Raw genomic sequence first — 19,426 nt, forward strand, 5'->3', positions numbered from 1 at the left:
ACTGCAAAGAACAAGTTTCATCCACGAAGGGCTTGCAGTCTAAGTCTTAGGTTTGTTGCTTCTTTTGCATAATTGAATTGCTGATACCTGCTTTAATGGTAGCAGGACCAATATGAGACAAGCAGTGCAAACAGTATGGGTATTTACAAGGCTAGATCCTACTCAAGGGACTTGATTAACAAGTGAGGAAGCAGTGAACCTGGGGACTGAGGCTGCATCATAACATACATTTCTGCTGGTGGCAAAGATAAGTTTTGCTGTCAGAATACAAAGGTAAGTTTTGTACTGGATAACCACACCCAAAGTTATCTGTCAAGGGCTGACATGGTATTTATTTCACTGTTCTCAGTCTGGGCATGGTCACTCCTGGGATGTTTACACATTGACTCCTGTCAGTGTTTACACATTGACTCCTTCTGTCCCATATATAGAGACTTCTTTTGAATGAGCAGCCCTGCAGGAGTGGGAGCTGGTTCATGCTTTGGGTAAGAAGGAAGAGGTGACTCAAGTAGGTTTCATGTGAAACACAGCGCAAAGAAAGCACGTGAATTTGAAAGGGAAGAAATTAAAAACCACAGGAGAAAGCAGACTGTCAAGTAGCAAGCAGGTTTGCTGATGGGACAGCCAAAAGACACTGGGGTTTCTACAAAGGCCAAGAACTGGCCCTGTCCAAGACTACAATATGTAGTTAATTACAAGCATTTAATTTAGCATAAGGTCTTGGGAGTGTGATTGCTTAGTAAGTTCCTAGGTTACACATATTAAACAAATACTTACTGCTGTGCTTAGACAGGGTATCACAGCTGCACATGATGTAAGCCATGGAGCCAACCCTGGCCCCTCATCCTGGCTCACAACAGGACCCAATGGGGTGGCAGGGATTGAAGCTGTCCCGCCTGCAGGGATCAAAGCAGGGGTGTCCCCTTCCCACCTCTATATGTCTCTGCTGCCAGCATTGCTGCTCGGAGTAGTCTGGGAGGAGAGTGAAGGTGACAAGAGAACAGCACATCCATCCAGTGTCAGGGTGTCCCAAATCCCTGGTTTCTGGAGCTTCACCCTGGCCTATGGTTTTCTCCACCTCTAACAGTGGGGACAGCACCTATCCAGAAACCTAAGGTATTGGGGATGCTTTTCTGATGAATGGGTGGCTGTGTGAAGAAGATGGTGATGCTCTGTCTAATCAGACAAGGCTGCACCAGGGCAAAGTGTCCCAACCATGGGAAGACAGTGAGAAAAAGGAGAGCATGGACAAGAGGTTGCTCTTGTCCTTCAAGACCAATTGGTTGCCTTCAAAGTCCCCTAACTCACCTCTCTGCCCTATCTCAATCTGTGATAGACCCTCTGACTCCTCCTGCAGCACCTGTTTTTGGTCTGACCCCTGCTGAAATCCCATTTGATCCTTGAGGCAGGAAAATACTACTGTTTTAGTGCTAGAGTGCTGAGTTGTCTAAAACCAGCCTTAATGGAATAAAAAGTAGTATAACATTATGAGAACTGATTTTTCTGAATTTCTGATGGTCCTGCCCATTGCATATCGCCATGCAGCTGTTATGATCGCTGGTGTGAATGTGGTCTAATGACAGACAGGCAATTACAGAATTGCCCAGCCTACACCATGCCAGAACACTTCAGCTTCAGTGCCATTCTTGGATTTTCTGTATGGTCCTTAGTTAAAGAATCATTTTAACACTTCTGTGAAATGAGTAAACACACCCATCTCTCCTGACATGATTATAAATTGCTTTATACATGACAGAAGGCTTGGAATCAAACACACAACATTTATTAAAAAGTGCAGTGAAGCAGCTAATACGGATCTAGAAAAATGGTATTGGGGATCAACTAGTGCAATAGATATAAAGAAAAACTTCTTGCCTTGGAATTTGAATATTTTTTTCCAGATGCAAAAGGAGTTCAAGTATATTTTGCAAGTTTGAATCTATTGGGAATTAAATATCATAAGCACACAGCTGTGATGCAGTTTGTCAGTGTTTGTTTACACAGTTGTTATTAGTCCAGACATTTATGTTTTTAAAAGGCCTTTCTGCTCAGCAAGGGATGGAGCTATTACTTCTATTCAAATTGCTTTAAAAATCAGCCCTATTGTAGCCGAGAAATGGCACACTGGTCTGTGATATTTCATGATCTGCTCTGCTGCCTCTGACACCTACAGGTGCAAGTCAGGTGCAGCCCCAGTAAAGGAGGAGGTATCCAAGACTACTTGTCATGGTAGGTGCTCCTATGTTTTCCCTCCTGGAGAAGCTAAGAGATCCCACTCTTAAGTTTTATTGCCATTTCTCAGCTTGTGTTGTAAATGTTTGGGTTTTGATATCTTATAATTTGATTTTATGGACATTTGGGCATCTGTGTACACTTCTCAGAGATAATGAAGTATACTGATGGCAGCTACAAATGAGATAATACAAACACAATTTCTCAGGGTCTGCAAGGATAAAGAAAGCTGCCAAGGAGCAATGACAAGAAGGCATCAGTAATTTAAGTCCAAAGGGAACACACAGATCCAACATTCACAGACAAGCAGTCAGCCTTTGATAGAGAATTGGGACTGAACACCAGCAACTCATCTTGAATGCAGACAGCTCTGCTTCACTTTATCCCCAGGAGTACTGAAATTTCAGTGGGACTAACTGCAAGTAGATTCAAAGAGGCTGGTCAGGGGAGTAGGAGTAAGATTCAAGGGCAAGGAAATTAGCTATCAGGCAAGATTAAAGCCAAATGCCTACCATGTGGAATAGGACTTAGGAAACAGAGAGCAGTGTTTTCTGGTTGAGTCTTCCCATACAGTGGTAATTGTCTGTGCTGGCCAGTGGACTTTGGTGCTCCCCTCCCTCCTCACAGCAGTAAGTGCCTTCACAATTGCCTCCAGTATAAGAAATGAGGCAGTGGGTGGATATTGGTGATGGAAGAAGCAGCAAGACAGTGATAGTCACAATTAGATATCCTGTCTGGGGCAGTGGTAGGTGTGAAGAAGCTGCCACATGTTTCGGTGAGATCATGATGTGACCCTTGAAGATCTGTAGGGTTGGTCACCTCTTCAGCAAGCATCTTTAAAGTGAAATATCCATGAGAAAGCATTGCCACTTTACAGCTAAGGGAGTGGGTGGAACAAGATCATTGAACTTGGCACTTTGTATGGATGAATAATAAATCCAGTGTGGGGACACTGTTGATCCTCAATAAGTCCACTCTTGATTGGGAAGGAATGGGCTAATGGAAGGCAGGGGAGCTCCCTGCAGAAGAGCCATTCTCAGTGGACTGAAATTAAGGCATGAACTCAAGCATGTTAATTGACTGCAGAAGCTCAGTCTGTAAGTTAGATAAAAATAAAAACAAGGATAAAGTGCAGGAAGGATACACAGAAGGAGCCACAAATTCAGATACTGGAACAGCATCATGTCCCCTATATGTGTACATGGGGGCAGTATGTGTATAGGGAGGGTCTTGCATTACTGAGCAGGTGATGGTCAAGCAGACTCCATGTGATCAGCCATGCAAACAGCACTGATCCCACTCTGGTTTCCCAAGACTGAGATGGCAGAGGTGGCAGCACAGGTAATTTCACAATGTACAGGCTGTTCTCCACTGAAGTATTTTGGACTGAGTGACCTTGTAATATGTATGTCCTGACTCTCCTATGGAGCAAGATGCCCATTCAGTAGAGATTACCAATAACTTCTGAATTATTGGACTGCTCCCATAAATAGAAGAATAAGTGAACTATGACTATACCAGGAAACTGTGAGATATATTGTCAATAAACTGTCTCTCTGAGTCCCTAAGACTGGAAGTGGGTGGGTAAGGTGGTTAGTCATACCTCTGGGGGCAACTCAGGTGAGTGCCTGTTCTTAGCCATACACACAATAAAGTATGTGCTAATACGTACATGGCGTATGTTATACTTTTACCTAATACATAAGGTATGTAATACTGTTGGGCCAGGCTATAGTTATATCACAGCAACATTCATATTTAGCTGCATCTGCCCCTCAGTTGGAGCAGAAGATATTGTGATCTCAGCTTTTCCTCCTGATTTCAGGGTAGGTTTCCTCTTTGACCGGCAGCAGAATTGTCCCACATCAATAACATTGGTGCTGGTTCCCAGGTCAGACAGCATTCAAAGCTGGTCTGAATCACCTGAAGGCAAACACATGCTTCTGTGGAGCTAGTGCACATGACATAGGGTCTATGTTAACTTTGCTTTTATATCATTTCCAATGTCAGCCCCAGTATGATGAGTCATTCCCAATTCAGCAGAAAGGGAGGGATCTCAGCAAGCACAGATGCTGTTAGGTCTCTTCAATACTTATTGAATAAACTAGAAACAGCTAAGCCCATTTATGCATCATTATTACACAGCACTAGCAGCCTTACAGTCATGCTGACCAGACCCCCTGCACCTGATATTGATCCTGGTAGTTCATGGACATTCCTGTGCATCACGAATATCTGGTGTGTAGGATATGTGTGGCTTCACCTCTTGTTTTCTTGAATGCCATAGGTGCAAAGAGAATAGCGGATAGAAATACAACTATCAAGGACAATACCAAGCAGGAGTTTCAATGGGCAGGGTAGGTCTGGCTGGGAATGTAGACCTCAGCAGAGACTCCTTTCCCAGGACAGAGGTACTTTGTGATGGTTCACAGTCTGCCCGGCTGATTTGTGCTGCCCAGACAGCAAAGCCATGCCTAATGCAGAAGGCTAATGAAGAGGGAAAAACACACTGCAGACTCTCAAACTCTGATCTCATCAAGAGCATCCTGTAACACTGGTGTGTGCTCTGAGACAATTACAGGTGGCAACAGTTAAGAGGAAACCTTTTAGCATAAGTCATATTATATCATGCAAGAACTTTGTTTAAACTTCTGTCTGCACTGTGGTTTTCTTGTAGTTTCCAGGAACAGTGAAATCCATGAAAAAAATCTTTAAAAAATAATCTCAAAAATAATCTTAATAAATAGTCCCTGGGCCTGCTAGTTGACACTGCTGCATGGCAAGTGGGAAGCTGAACCATGTCTGAAAAATTTCAAATACTACAAAGGAATGAGCCAAGCTTTTCTAGGCAGGCACCAGGAGTGATGGGTGACACAGGATGAGTGAGACTGTGCAGGAGCACCACATTCCCATGGATGCCATATGGAGGTGGTGACAGTATTAGTTCTGCATTAGCAGTCAACAATGTTGATTTTCAGCATTATTTATCTGTACCTCAAAGTGACTACTACAGAATGAGCAGTTGTGCTTTCCCTCACTTCTGTGACCGCTTTTGGTCCCCTCCTGAGGGCAAGACATTCCTGCTCCCATAATGTGGGGGTGAGTGTAAGTGCATCCCTTAAGGAAAGCTGTTTGGAGGTTCTACCTTAAATAGAACAGAGCTACCTGGAGTATGTGTGGTGGCTTGTGACCAATGAGAGGCTGTAGTGTATGCAAGGTGAATTGGTTAACCAATTATGTGTTGGCATGTTGGATATGAGAGTGCTTAAAAAGTGTGGTTATTACTGCGTGAGAGAGAGATTTACTAGGATGTGAGAGTGAGTCAGATCTAGGTCTACTGATGTAATAGGAACTAACTTCTACTATGAGCTATGAGAACTGTCTGTTAACCTATCTTGAATAAACTCTCTAAGATGTGTGCCTTCTGATCAAGCCTTCTGATGTCTGCTGTGCCTGAGCTCTTCTGACTGCCAGTCCACAACCCAGCTCAGTGTAGGGGGCTCCCCCTACACCATGGCATGGCAGCTGACCAGGAGCCTGTGCTGAGGTGGTACCCATAACACCATGGTGGCACCTGGTGATGCAAACCCCTGCTCTCACCCTCACAGCTCCTTGTGAATTCAGTGTGATATATTGAAGGTTTTGCTGTTAGAAAGACATGACTCCACATGAGTTGGGCTGATGTCTGTGTGCACATGAACTCTCACAGGGTTTTCTGTCCATCCCTGCATGTTCTCATTTTGCTCCTTGATCCCTGGGTCACCCTACCTGCATGTTGTGTCCCCATTCAAGCTCACTGAATTCCTGTTTCTTCTGCAAACACTTCTCATGACTGAGTTTTTCTAGCCAGAGGTCTTTGTCTCAGGACTCATGTCTTGCATCAGGTCTCCACACACAAACTGCCACCTCAGCTGCTCCTTGGGAGCAGACTATGCCACCCTGCCACTGTCTCCTGCCACCACCAGACAAAGATGTGGCATCACTGAACTGTTAGCCTCAGTCAAAAGTGTGTGCACACATGTATACACACATATGCACACACACATACATATGTATGTGTGTATCGAGTGTTTGGTTTTCCCTCTGAGAAAAAGAAACAATAAAGGGAAACTCGTTTCTGCCAGGAGAGCATCAGCTTTATGCCTGACCTCAACCACCATGACATGGACACCACAGCAGCAGATGTGGTGCAAGCAGGATGCTGGGACAGCAGCTTCCCTGTCATGCCACTGATGTAGTTTTTCCCTGTACAGGAGATCAACTTCTAAAATCCTGCCTGCAGGGGCAGTGCTGGAGAGGCTCATGGACACTCATGTCTTTAGTGAAGACAGATTTGTTGTACCCTGAGGTCATGTCTTGGAATCACTATGCTGACAGTTAGAACTGCCTGTTGAGCTGTTCACAGGGAGGACCAAGGGACAAGGACATCTCCTGCCTCCTTAACTCAGCAAGAAGCCTCTCTACTCTTCAGTCCTTTGATGAGGTCTAATCCAGGCTTTCCTTCTCCTAGAAGCCTTCAGAAGTGGCTCCAAACCTCACTCTGCTTCTCTGTAGTTACTCTATGGCTGCAAAGCATAGGAGGAATTGGAGGCTGCAGCAGCAGGGAAAAGGATGCCCAGATATCAGTGTGAGCTGTGTTGGTAAGGATGGAGCCATCTGTGGCTGCCATGATTCTGGGACAGGTGGCACAGTGGTTTCTCTGCCCTCAGCAGGAGATGGAAGCAATCAATGTAGAGCCGGGCACAGCTAGCAGTCCACAGTGACTACCTCTTTCTATCCTCCCCTCTGACTGGTCCCATCAATTCCATGTCTCTCTGGGATCTGCAGAATTGTGGGGCCACCAGAGGAGCTCAGCAGTTCTCCTATGGAGACCTGGCCCTCTACTGTCATTGTGCGGCTAATCTGTTTTCTCTTCTTCCCTTCCATGCCCGTTTGCTGCTTTTCACATCTTTCCCTTTGCCCAGCTTACATGGGTGAACAGTGTTTTAGGCAAGTCTTTGCTCCACAAGCTGCTCTTTGCTCTCAGCAAGGCTAAAGTCACCTGCAGGCAGGGAGAGAGGCAGAGGCAGCAGCAAATACAAGCCTGGGACAAGAAGAGATCGAGGAGGCTGCTGAGAGTAAGCAGAGCCAGCCAGCCAGACACGGCAGAGAAAACCAGCAGCACACAATGTTGTCTCCTCCCCTGTCCTTTTCCTTAACCATCCTCATCCCTGCCTAAACAGACTGTCCTGTTTGCTCCTAACCTTCTGCCTTCAGTTTTGCTAGTGTCTCAGTTTAAAAGAAAAGTAAGATGTATCTCTGGACTAGGAAAGTGGGCTTCTTCCCAAAATCCACCACAACCTTTGAAATTAAGAGAAGGATAACAATTTTTAACTACAAATATATAAAATATATATGTATAACCAGAAACCCCCCCCCCCAGAACAGAACAAACAGCACCACCATAACCAGAATTTTCAAACTAATTAAGTCCTTTCTCTCTCCTTTTTGTTGCAGTTATATTTACAGACAGTGGGATGTGATGCCATACCTTAGGAGGCAGTGGCCACAAAAGTCACTCCCTGGCTTGAGCAAGACTAGCTCCAGAAAATTCGCATAGCAAATGGCGGTCACAAGGGATGGGATGGAACCTTTCCCATAGACAGTTTAGAGACTCTTCTCTGAAAGTGTTGGCGGGGTGGAGGGTTAGCAACTTCTCTGCCGATGGCATCAGCCCTCAGGGAGTCCATAGCAAATCCAGGTAGTGGCAACTGCTACTTCTCTCTCTCTCTCTCTTTCTCTCTCTCTCTCTCTCTCTCTCTCCCTCTCTCTCTCCAGAGAACAGCCCAGGGGTTGGGAGTGTGAGCCAAGGGAGCTCACTCCAAGCGCCTGCACCAGCCCAGCAAATGTGGCTGGCACCTGCCAAAGTGTGGCCAGCACCAGGAAGAAACCTCTCTCCCTTCTCTCCTTCCCCCTTCCATCAAGCTGGAATGCAGAACTATCAACCACCACTTTGTTATCTGTCCCGGCTCTTCAGCTCCCAAAACTTATGGGTTGGTAAGGGAGAGAAAAATTCCCTGAAAGATTTTGAAACTATAATAGCTGGGTTTACAATGTGTCTGGTATCTGCTCTGTGACAGCATATAGCATAGCCTCTCTACTTTCTACCTGGGTCATCAATTCCTTTAAATTAGTGCTTCCCTTTCACCATATACTTAATCCTCCTCTTTTCTGCCATTTCTCCTGTTGCTGCTTTACAATTCCTTATGCAGTTATTTTGTTTGTCTAGGTACAAGTCAGACTCAGCCTCTTGCCAACATGCCCCAACAGAACAAGCCAGCCATGACAGGCCAGCAAGACCAGGCAGGATGGGACTTTGAGAGACATGGTCTAGTGGGTGACATGCCCACCCATGGCAGGCGGGCTGGAACTAGGTGATCTTTTGAGTCCCTTCCATACCAATACATTCTATGATTCTATGATTCTGTGACAGCCTGGAGGTGCATGTGTAGTCTCTCTCAGGTGCTATTAGTGTGATCATCTCTATGGGCATTGTGGCAGTAGACTCTATGTCTGGTGAAAAATACTGGTGTGGAACCACCACTGGAAGCAACCAACAGAAATAATTTTGCTATTTGGCACTGTTGTACCTTTTTTTTTTTTTGCACACACAGAGTATTTTCTGACAACAGCACAAGAAAGTAGAGGTGAAGTTAGACAAATCCAGTGTGCCTTTTCAGGAGAATGGCTTAGCTCTGTAGACTGCTGTTGCTCGGAATTGTGCAGGGAAAGAGAAACACAGAATCTTCACAGACTGGTTGAGGTTGAAAGGCACCTCTGAAGACCATCTGGTCCAATGCTCCACCCTACTCGAGCATGGTCACCCAGAACACGTTGCCCAGGTTTATTCCCTGATGGCTTTTGACTATCACCAAGGATGGAGACTCCACAATCTCTCTGGGCCATCTATTCCAGTGCTCAGTCACCCTCACAGTAGAACAGTGTTTCCTGATGTTCAGAGGGAACATCTTGTGGTTCAGCTTGTGTCTGTTGTCTCTTGAAACACACTTCTTAAGGATGTGTTTTAATCTCCTCCTGACAAAAATTCTGCAGTCGCTGTACAGAAAAGTCTGGACATGGCCCAAGTCAATGAATCTCTAAAAATTTTCACACAGTATGAACTAACAGGGATCACAGCTGGGACCGTGATTGCAAGGCCTGAAACCTCCTTATGTTGGGCACAGGCTAGTATTTCCCCCTAGAACCCTGGCTTTCTGGAACAGGAAAGCAATAGAAGGAGGGATGTCTTATATTGAGTACAGAGGTTTTCAAGTTTATTGTTTTGTCCAGGAGAAAACAGGACTTGCCTGAAAGGTGCATTCTTAGAGGAGGGAAAATTGAAGTGGAGCAGAATAAAATAAGAACAAAGCATTATATGATGGGAAAACAAAGAGAGAAACTTCCCTGAATATATAAAAAACAGTGAAAGATCAGCTGGGAAGACATTCTTCCAGACAACAAGCATGGGGCTCCTTTGTTGAAAGTTGACATATTGCCTAGCTAATGCCACCCCTCTGAGCAAAAGCTGTTACCAGGAAAAATGAGGCATTCCTCATACTTTGGCATAAATTTGTCATTTTAATCATGCTGCTGAAAGGAAGGAAGAAAAATTATTATGAAACAGCAGCAGGTGGAGGAAGTTGCCTTTAAACCTCCTCCAAGTTGGGATGAGGGCTGGGAGAGTGACAACCAGGACCTGCAAAGCTGAAGCGTGTGTCAGACTGCCTTCCTTGGATGAACAAAGTGCTCCTACATGTGCATCACCTTGCACCCCTGCTCTGCCAGCCTGTGTTGGCTGGGCAGTGAGGCTGGGATAAACTCTGCTCCCTTCTACCCCACAGGAAGGTGATGAGGTCCACAGTCCTGTAGTAGATGAGGACCTGTAGTCCACAGTCTTGTAGAGGGTGAGGTCCATGCTTGCGCCTGCTCGCTCTGCAGGAATGTGTCTCCTTGGCTCTGCTGGTGAAGGAGTAGTTTGCTGTTATACACAGCACTTGAGTGGTAGAGTAATTTAAGGGGTCAGGATGGTGCCAGCACCATGCTGATGCATATATGGAAATTACATGGTAACGTTGCTGTTTTCATTTATTAAACAAACCCAAAGTAAATTCCTTTTGCTTTTCTTCAGCTATAATTTTTGCTAAAAATATCATATGAACTAAGTCTCTAAATAACCTTTTCATAAAGTTCATCTCTAGATTAGTCTCCTAAATCTAAGTTCCAAGGAGCTGGCAACTAGTCCGGGAAGTTCTTGTTTAGTGAAACTCGTCTGTTCCCCATCTCCTCATCTTGGTGCAGAGGAGCAGATATGTGGGATTGGAAATATTGGCTGTCCTGAAGGATGGATGGTGGGCCTGCCTCCAAGGAACGCTACCTACTATGCCAGTGAATGGCACTGTCCCAGATTTTCCAAGACCTCCTCAATTCCTCATTCCCTGGTGACTGCCCAGCATTGAGCTGGGGTCAGCAGTGGTCCCATCCCTTATCTATGATTGATAATGTCCCTTCACCATCCAATAGCCCCAGGTCTCAGCTACTGCATGGCTGCAAGGACTGGTTCAGGGGTTGTATGTCTTCTGTTGAGATCAGCTGCCAATGGGAGCAACCTTGCCAGGAGGAAGAACAGTCTTTTGCAGATGATGTCTTCCAGTTCCTGGTGCCCAAGGCTTTCCACCTGCTGGGTCATGGTGACACTGCCAGGGGCCACCTCTCCAAGTGTCCTGGTCAGTGTACTCCCCTTAAGCAGGGGCCTCTGTCAAGGTCTATGTTTGGACTGTAGACCCTGATGACCAAAAACTCAGCCTAGAAATACAAAAATCTTCTCAGGGACTTCCTTTGCCACCTGTATTATTTTACCTAGTCCAGCTCCCCAAGATGCAGGTGCTACACTTTCCACCCACTCACTGTAGAATTGTTTCATGGGAAAATCATTAGAACTGCTTCATGCTGTTCAGATACACTCAGCTGGAATTGGCCTTGGTTTAAGTTCATCTAGTTACTCAGGATTTGGGGAACTCAGAAAAATGTAAACAACTCCTTGATTTTTGAATGTTTGTTGAACTGTTCTTGCCTTCCATCTCCACATCAGATATTTACATCATTATATTTTTCCTAAATACACTCAGGAACACTTACTATGGAAGGGAAAATATAATAAATCCTGTGTAATAAATATACTGACATTTAAAATCAAATAAACAGTAAAACAACTGAAAGCACTGAGCAAGTGAAGTACCCTGTGGCAGGGCCACATATCCAAAAATGCCCATTTTAAGTAGTATGTTAAGTGCTGGAGCTTGAACAGAAAGCATGTATGTCTAGTTAAGCAGCCTGATGAAAGTAGTCCAGTTCTTATTCCTATTAATAAAACATGCTAATCAAGCAGGAGGTGAGAACCCAGCTGTAAAGGATTCCTTTGGGTTGTTATTGTGAGGCTAGGACAAAGGACACAATGTTATAGCAGAGATAAACTACAAAAACAGAGTGAACTATAAATAGATTGTTACCACTAAGGATTTCCAAAAACAGCTACAGGGAGATTAGAGAAAAACGCTGAGGAATTACTAGTTCCCATCTGTACTTCCAAGGTGAGTTGAACTTTTGCTGGTGCGTTTGGAGTGTGCTGGGTCTCTGCTGCTGCTCTGAATTTACCCTGTTCCTGCAGGATTATTTTTTTTTGTTTCTGTAGAGCTGTTTCTCAGTTCTTTTTCAGTAGCATTAAAAATAATTTGTTACTGTCTTGGAAAGACAGAAACTGGAATTTGCTGAGATTAAATAATTTTTCACATAAATATGAAAGATATATTAATTCTCCCATGGAGAGTTTGCTCAGGTAGATATTAAGGCTCATGGAGTATTTTGAACCTGAATTGTCTGCTCTATCAAATCATACTGCTTCTAACCAAAGGTGCCCATAAGATGGACAGTGGTAGTCTAGGAAAATTGCTCTATTACCTTCTTCTCATATGTATGAATGCTAGCATTTTTGTTATGCTGACCAGTTTAGTGGTCTTTTACATTCATGAGAGTTCTCAGCAATAAAAATGCAATAGAAAGGCCACAAAAAAGGCTTGTTGGGGATATTAAATGTAACAAAAAACTGGGAAACTGTCTGATAAAAAGACTAATGTTAGAAACTCTGCCAGGGTTTTCATGTTGTTTTTTTTCTCCTTTTAGCAGAAGTCCGTCTTCAGAAATAGCTAGGGAAGCATATAGCTAGAGAGGAGCACTTCCAGAACTCTTTATTCCACTGACACCATCCTTGATAAGGTTTAAAATTTTCACCTTCATTCTCACAAAGTGGATGTAGAAACTTTAATGCTAAGCCCTTCTCTTAGTATTTAGAAAGATTTGCTTCTAAACTTGATGGAAACTAAGTCATAGGGGAGGGATGTGCAATAATAAGGAATCACAAAAAGAACCAGTGTGATTTTTGCCATCTTTCCAGGCAGGATTTTGGGCAGCTGAGAGGGAAAGCAACCTTGTGATTTACAGTGGTCTTTAACATGAGGGGGAATGTTTTCATTTTTGTTTTTTTAGGCTTTTTAGGCCTTTACACCTTTCTCTGGAAATATACCTTTTTTGTTCCATTGTGTAAAATAGCCTCCGGTGAACTCAGATTGTCTTATCTTACAGCTGAAACACTTGGTTATTCTGAGTCATTAGGAAGGATTCTGATACACATGCTGTGGGATTATGGTATATTTATCTGAACAGGAAGGTATAGCCTGGTGTAACCCCTCCACTGGCCTTCAGAGTGACCGGGTGAAGAGGAAAAGGATGAGGGAAGCCACATATAGACAATGAAAAGGTGTGAATAGGAACTCCTTTTCTTCCATCTGTTCTTCCTTCATCTGGGCTTGAAGAAGCTGATGAGCTCTTTCAGTTCCTCAGCCTGTCTTCCTGGCGGGCTTTGTTTGCTGCTCCTTCAGCTATCAGCAGGCGACTCAGAGGGGAGTTGGAGGCGTGGCTTGCTCGTTAGCAGGAGAGTGAGAAGGCTTTAAAAACAACTCTAGAGAGCGCAAGTGACCTGGAGCGCGGCGAACAGGAGCGGGAAAACAGGGGCGTGGCATGGCAGTGAGGGCATGGCACGGCAGTTCGCACAGGCAGGGCAAACAGGCAGGGCAGAAGCCTAGGTATTTCTGTAGCCTTTTTTTTTTTCTCTGTTTGTTTGTTTGTTTCTCTTCTCTACCTTTCCCCACAGCTCAAGGCAGTCATGCCTCCCAAAAAAATGAAAGCTGTTGATCCTGTTACCAGTAGAGGGATGTCAATACAGACAGAACCCTCTAAAAAGGATGCAGCCACTCAGGCCTCTGCTGCATAGACTGAGCCTGGACCTGCTACCAGAGGACAGTGTGAGAAGCCCCTGCATACGATGTGAGCAGGTGAACGATTTGCTCTGTCTTGTGGCAGAGCTAAAGGAAGAGGTCGATAGGCTCAGAAACATAAAGGAGAGTGAGAGGGAAATTGACTGGTGGACTCACACCCTTTCCACTCCTACGGAAGCCCAGAAGGAGGTGGTGAAGCCCAGCCCCTCCTGCCATCAGGCAGACAGAACAGACCATAGGGATGGGGACGAATGGAAACAGGTGCCTGGTCGTAGAGGCAAAACCACCCCCTCTCGACCCCTTTCATCTGCCAGGGTGCCCTTAAAAAACAGGTATATGGCCCTGGACTCGGACAGGACAGTCAGGAGGAGGATCTGTCTACAAGGTCTTCTGGTTACCCCCAGTCTACTGGACGGGTTACAACTACAGGTAAGAGGAAAAAGAGAAGGGTTGTTGTAATTGGTGACTCCCTTCTGAGGGGAACTGAGGGCCTTCTATGTCGGCCAGACCTGTCCCACAGGGAAGTTTGCTGCCTTCCTGGGGCCAGGGTGAGGGATATTACCAAAAGACTTCCTAAGCTTATCCAGCCCTCAGACTATTACCCGCTGTTGGTTGTCCAGGTTGGAAGTGATGACATTAATAAAAGGAGTACCAGAGTAATTAAAAAAGATTTCAAGGCACTGACCCGATCTCTTCATGGGACAGGAGCACAGGTAGTAATTGCCTCAGTTCCTGTGCTAGCTGGGATGAATGAGGAGAGGTTTAGGAAAGCCCAGCTTACCAATAGGTGGCTTAGGGGATGGTGCTATTGTCAAAATTTTGGGTTTTTTGATCATGGGGCAAACTCCGTGTTGCCCAGTCTTGTCAAAGCAGATGGGCTTCATTTATCTAGGAAGGGCAAAAGAACTGTAGCCCATAAGTTGGCAGGGTTGGTTAGGAGGGCTTTAAACTAGGTTTGAAGGGGGAAGGGACGGCAACTGGGCTCTCCAGAGATAGGCCTAAGGGCATAGAGCCCGAGTTGAGAAATCAATGGCCCAGCTGAAGTGCATGTACACCAATGCACGCAGTATGGGAAACAAACAAGAGGAGCTGGAAGCCATAGTGCAGCAGGAAAACTATGACATAGTTGCTGTCACAGAAACGTGGTGGGATGACTCACATGACTGGAGTGCTGCTATGGGGTGCTACAAGCTCTTCAGAAAGGACAGACAGGGAAGGAGAGGTGGAGGGGTGGCTTTATATGTTAGAGAGTCTCTTGACTCTGTTGAAGTTGAGGTCAGCAGTGACAAGGTTGAGTGCCTGTGGGCCAGAATCAGGGGCAAGGCCAACAAGGCTGACACCCTTGTGGGAGTCTGTTACAGACTGCCCAACCAGGATGATGAAGGAGATGAATTATTCTACAAGCAGCTGGCGGATGTCTCAAAATCTCCAGCCCTTGTTCTTGTGGGTGACTTTAACCTGCCAGATATCTGCTGGGAGCTTCATACTGCAGAGAAGAGGCAGTCAAGGAGGTTCCTGGAGTGTATAGAGGACAATTTCCTTCATCAGCTGGTAAATGAGTCTACCAGGGGTAAGGTCCCGCTAGACCTACTGTTTACAAAGAGAGAGGGGCTGGTAGATGATGTAGTGGTTGGAGGCCGCCTGGGACATAGTGACCATGAAATAATAGAATTTTCAGTCCTCAGGGATGTAAGGAGAGACACCATTAAAACCTCTACTTTGGACTTCCGTAGAGCAGATTTTGGCCTATTCAAAGAACTGATTCAGAGCATACCCTGGGAAACAACCCTTAAAGGCAAGGGGGTCCAGGAGGGATGGACATGTTTTAAGAAGGAAATTTTGAATGCACAGCAACAGGCTGTCCCAGTGTGCCGAAAGGCCAGCCGGAGGGGAAGACAGCCAGCTTGGTTAAATAGGGAGATTCTGCAAGAAATCAGGGATAAAAAGAAAGTTTACAGACTATGGAAAAAAGGGCTGGCTACTTATGAAGAATTTACAGATAGAGCTAGGTCATGCAGGAAAAAAATTAGGGAAAGAAAAGTGGAATTTGAAGTAAATTTGGCTATTTCAGTTAGGGATAACAAAAAGTCCTTTTATAAATACATTAATAACAAAAGGAGGGGCAAGGAAAACCTCCATTCTCTGTTGGACTTGGAGGGAAATATAGTTAAGGAAGATGAGGAGAAGACTGAGGTACTTAACACCTACTTTGCCTCAGTTTTCACCAGGAGGACAGGTGGCCCTCAAGACAACTGGCCTCTGGAGCTGGTAGACAGGGAGAGGGAGCTGAATAGCCCTCCTGTATTCCAGGAGGAAATAGTTAGTGACTTACTGAGCCAGCTGGATCCTAACAAGTCTATGGGACCAGATGGGATCCATCCCAGGGTGATGAAGGAGCTGGCAGAAGAGCTTGCCAAACCTCTCTCCATCATCTTCCAACAGTCCTGGCTCTCTGGGGAGGTCCCAGATGATTGGAGGTTGGCGAATGTCACCTCAATCCACAAAAAGGGCTGCAAGCAGGACCCTGGCAACTACAGGCCTGTCAGCCTGACCTCCGTGCCTGGCAGGGTTATGGAGCAGTTCATCCTGAGTGCAATCACACAGCATCTTCAGGGTGGACAAGGGATTAGACCCAGCCAGCATGGGTTTAGGAGGGGCAGGTCCTGTCTGACCAACCTGATCTCTTTCTACGATCAGGTGACCCACCTGGTGGATGAGGGGAAGGCTGTGGATGTGGTCTATCTGGACTTCAGCAAGGCCTTTGACACTGTCTCCCATAATATACTCCTGGAAAAGCTGGTAGCCCATGGCCTGGACAAGTGTACCCTCTCCTGGATTAAGAGCTGGCGGGAGGGTCGGGCTCAGAGAGTGCTGGTGAATGGAGCTGCATCCAGCTGGCGGCCAGTCACCAGTGGTGTTCCCCAGGGGTCTGTGTTGGGTCCAGTCCTGTTTAACATCTTTATTGATGATTTAGATGAGGGGATTGAGTCCATCATCAACAAATTTGCTGATGACACCAAGCTGGGAGGGAGTGTCAACCTGCTGGAAGGCAGGAGGGCTCTGCAGAGGGATCTGGATAGACTTGAGAGATGGGCTGATTCCAATGGGATGAAGTTCAATAAGGCCAAATGCCGGGTCCTGCACTTTGGCCACAACAACCCCCTGCAGTGCTACAGGCTGGGCACAGAGTGGCTGGAGAGCAGCCAGGCAGAAAGGGACCTTGGAGTACTAATTGACAGGAAGCTCAACATGAGCCAACAGTGTGCCCAGGTGGCCAAGAAGGCCAATGGGATCCTGTCCTGTATCAAAAATAGCGTGGCCAGCAGGACCAGGGAAGTGATCCTTCCCCTGTACTCTGCGTTGGCGAGGCCACACCTTGAGTACTGTGTTCAGTTCTGGGCCCCTCAGTTCAGAAAGGATATTGAGGTGCTGGAGCGAGTCCAGAGAAGAGCAACAAGGCTGGTGAAGGGACTGGAGCACAAGCCCTATGGGGAGAGGCTGAGGGAGCTGGGGTTGTTTAGCCTGGAGAAGAGGAGGCTCAGAGGTGACCTCATCACTGTCTACAACTCCCTGAAGGGAAGTTCTAGCCAGGTGGGGGTTGGTCTCTTCTCCCAGGCACTCAGCAATAGGACAAGGGGGCACGAGCTTAAGCTCTGCCAGGGGAAATTTAAGTTGGATATCAGAAAAAAATTCTTTCCAGAGAGAGTAATCAGGCATTGGAATGGGCTGCCCGGAGAGGTGGAGGATTCACCATCCCTAGAGATTTTTAAACGCAGATTGGACGTGGCGCTGAGTGCCATGATCTAGTAAATGAACTAGAGTTGGACCAAGGGTTGGACTCGATGATCTTGGAGGTCTTTTCCAACCCAATCGATTCTATGATTCTACTGAGCTGAAAATCCTGACAAGCAGGTGTTCCCAGAGTGTGTGGAATGTGTTTCTGCTGCTTTCCCTAAGTAGGTTTAAAGTCAGTGAGGAAGGCTATCTGAAAGCTTCTAAGCGTGTGATACCTCATCTTCTCCAACAGGAAAAGAGGAACAGTATGCAAGCACTGTGGTGGTGAAAGAGCACTGGGTTTGGACAATAAAGCACAGACCCACCAGAATCCCATTTGCCTGGCAGAAGAGAATCCTTTACCGCAAGAAAGAATCTGTGTAAGAAGAGATGTGGTATGGCAGGAAGGGAAACTTTGCTATTGGGAATGAGCCTGGAGGAGCCCAAGGGGCTGGGGCACCTAAGCTGCATATGCCTCCCATCCTCTGTACCATGGCAGCAGAAGAAAAAGCTGAGGCTGTGAGAATGAGCATAGGCTGCAGATTTAGAATGGCTTCCTCTCCTGCTGTGAGATTTTAACCTACATGTACTCAAAATGGTAGATGTCGTCTGTCTTCAGAGTGCCATCTACTAGTCTGGTTTTTCCTCTCCTGGGAGGAGAGAAACAGGAAACTCTTTGCTCCTGTTTTACTTTTCCTTTCAATCTCCACATTTTTTCCCTTGTTTGCATTTCCCCTCCTCTTCTCATGTCCCCACTGTCTCTCTGCTGTTTCAGCTGCTGTCCTAGCAATGAGTTGCTTTTTTTTGTTGTACACTACAGTTCCTAGAACTATATTTGTTCTTGGAACCAGGATGGTAAAAATAGCCTGATGTCCATGGAAATAGTGAGGGAGGGGAGTATAATGTGTTGTCCATTGCTTTAATGGATTGCCAAAAGGTGGAAACCCTGTTGATTGGAATTGACTTTTCCCATGTCTCTAAGCCAGCCTACAGCTCCCAAAGTAGGTCTGTAGGCTTGGGAAAGGACATATGTCATTGAGTAGAGTTGCCACCTTTTTGAAAGAAAAAGGAAATCTGGAAGAAGAGGAAGGGGGAGATAAAAGAAGAAGATGAAAGTGGGTGTGGGAGGAAGAAGAAAGATTAATAAAGTGAAGATATAAAAAACAGCAACAAAAGCCAAAATATAAGGACTGTCAGAGAAAAATCTGCATGTAGTTTAGTGTCCTGACCTGGAATGCAATTGTGAGATTTTGTGGGACAGGGGAGCATAAACGTCTCTAATTGTCCCATGAGGAAGTCACACTCTGATCTTAAAAAATTCACTGTTTATTGAATTTCCAAAACTATGCTCTTATATCCTTTCTATTCCCACTGTCTTCTGCTGTGAACCAAGCTTTGACATTAACATCAATGCAATGTACTTTGAGTTGCTACTGGCTGTCTGCTTATTGCAGTCTCTGCTGTGGGGTCAGCATTTAGAAGAGGCACAGGTAGACCCCAAAGGCAGGGCTGTGAAGCTTCCCACCCCTTCTCCTGGCATAGATAGTGGAAAAAAAGGCTCATGTAGGCATTCTCCTGGCCCCAGGTGTGAAGCTGACTGGTTTGCACCCCTGCTGCTTAGGGCTACCTGGTCTTTAGTAGTTTTGTCTGAGGGACAAATATTTGGTGCAATATGAAGCTATATCAAGCAGTGAGATAACAGCCAGGGTGAATTACTGCCAAGCTTATTCACAGGCCCTCTTTTATTTAGCAAGAAGCATGTGTTTGTAGGGGATCATAACTCTAGGTCACGGTGTTCTGCATAACTTTATCATGGAACCGCATAACTTTATCAGTGCTGTTACGCAGGACGGTGCCCTCAGGTGTTAGCAAAGTGGCTGATGTCATTGCCCTGTTGCTTAGTGTCCTAAAGAGGACTTTGAGGTCTTGAAGTGATTATCTGATGCACTGGCAAAGGTTATCCAGGGTGTTGCAGTAAAGTTTTAACTTTCCAGGATTCAGAGTAGGTATTGATACAAATGTCTCACGCAGTCATTCAGGCATGTATAAATGGT

The sequence above is a fragment of the Pithys albifrons genome, chromosome 2 (assembly GCF_047495875.1).
Source record: "Pithys albifrons albifrons isolate INPA30051 chromosome 2, PitAlb_v1, whole genome shotgun sequence".
Lineage (NCBI taxonomy): Eukaryota > Metazoa > Chordata > Aves > Passeriformes > Thamnophilidae > Pithys > Pithys albifrons.